The sequence below is a fragment of the Mastomys coucha genome, unplaced genomic scaffold (genome assembly GCF_008632895.1).
Source record: "Mastomys coucha isolate ucsf_1 unplaced genomic scaffold, UCSF_Mcou_1 pScaffold21, whole genome shotgun sequence".
NCBI classification, from domain to species: domain Eukaryota; kingdom Metazoa; phylum Chordata; class Mammalia; order Rodentia; family Muridae; genus Mastomys; species Mastomys coucha.
In genome coordinates, this window is record NW_022196904.1 from 135,863,187 (window position 1) to 135,864,555 (window position 1,369).

The 1,369-nt window shown below is 64.3% G+C and overlaps 1 protein-coding gene across 3 annotated transcripts in view; it reads right to left on the minus strand.

Moving 5' to 3' along the window:
* Nucleotides 1-1,341, minus strand: part of Syt12 (synaptotagmin 12) — a 34,242-nt gene extending 32,901 nt beyond the window's left edge. The window contains exon 1 of one of the 3 annotated variants that reach the window (XM_031389181.1): nucleotides 814-1,341. The gene's annotated coding sequence lies outside the window, so the exon portion shown is untranslated. The remainder of the gene's footprint in view (nucleotides 1-813) is intronic. The other 2 variants (XM_031389182.1, XM_031389183.1) reach the window with 2 other exon arrangements.
* Nucleotides 1,342-1,369: the final 28 nt, after the last annotated feature.

Sequence of the window (1,369 nt, forward strand, 5' to 3'; positions counted from 1 at the left end):
GAGGCGGGGGTGGGGGTGAGGCGGGGTTATAATTGTAATTGTCCTGGCCTCAACACCAAGATGGGTCTCCTTCCCTTGCAGAGCCTCAGGTTTACTTTCTCAGTTTCTCATAAGGACTACTGCTGACAAGTTTCCCAGGGTCTTCTCTAGAAGACCCCATCATGTAAGGTGAGATAGTCCCTTAGCAGCACCATACCCACCAAAGAGAAAGGCACAGGACTCTTTCGCCTACAGTGCCATTTACTGCCCCCATGCTCAGCTCCCCATCTATATACAGCTTCAAGTGAGGATCAAGGAACCCTTGGGTCCTTCCCGCAGGCCTCCTGGAGAAGAGATGCGACGCGCCCCCTACAATGCAGATCTTCACACCCCACGGCATATCTGGGGACTGGAAGTTGGTGGGGGGTGGGGGGTGGGCTGACCAGGGACCCCCCAACGGGATGTAAGACCAGGTCAGGGGCAGTTAGGATAGCCAAGGTGTTGATTGAGTGTGAAGGCGAGGGGTGTGTGCGGTGTGCGGGCTCAGGGGAGGTGTGTAAACAGCCGGCAAACCACCGCGTGTGTGCACACGGGGGCCGGGCGAGCTGGCGCTAGGCGATGCGCAGTGCGCGGAGTAGCTGGGCCCCGGGGAGGGCGCCGGGCGTGCTCTGTGCCCCGCGTTGGTGTGCCAGCGCGGCGCGGGGGTGCAGACGCACGGAGTGTGAGGGGCCCCGGGTTTCGGGCGCAAGGAGAGGGACTACGTGCGTCCGTCGGTCTATGCCCAGGGCGCTTGTGCCTGCCGCGCTCTGTGGGTGGGCCGGGGTGCCTACTCACCCCGGGTTCCGCGGGAGGGGACGCGGGTCGGACTCCCGGTTCTATTTCTGCTCCCACGCCGGCCTCCCGCAGTTGGCTCGCACGGGCGCCGGGCTGCCGGCTGCTACGCCACCCCTGCAGTGTAGCGGGGCGCTCGTCTAGTGCTGGAGCCTCGCCTCACGGATGGGGGCTCCGTGGGGCCCGGCGGCCGAATGGAGCAGCGCCGCAGTCCGGGCACGCTCCCAGGAGCCCGCCGCGCGCTCCCTCGCGCTCGCCCGCCCGCTCGCCTGCTCCTTCTTGAATTTAAAGTGACAACCCCGAGCGCTCTCTCTAGTCCAAGGAGCGGAGCAGCGCTGCGAGGATCTGGTCGGAGATCCCCAAGCGCGGGAGGGTCCTGGGGGGGGGGTGGGGGTGGGGGTGGACGGCTCGGCCAAGTCCGACCCAGGGATCGCAGGCTTGTGGATGTGTGGGATAGGGAACCCTGTGCTCACCAGGGGCGCACCCCGCCCCCTTTATGTTGTTCTTCTAGGCCTCAGTTTCTTTATCTGTAAAACGGACTCAAGAGAGCCACAAAAAA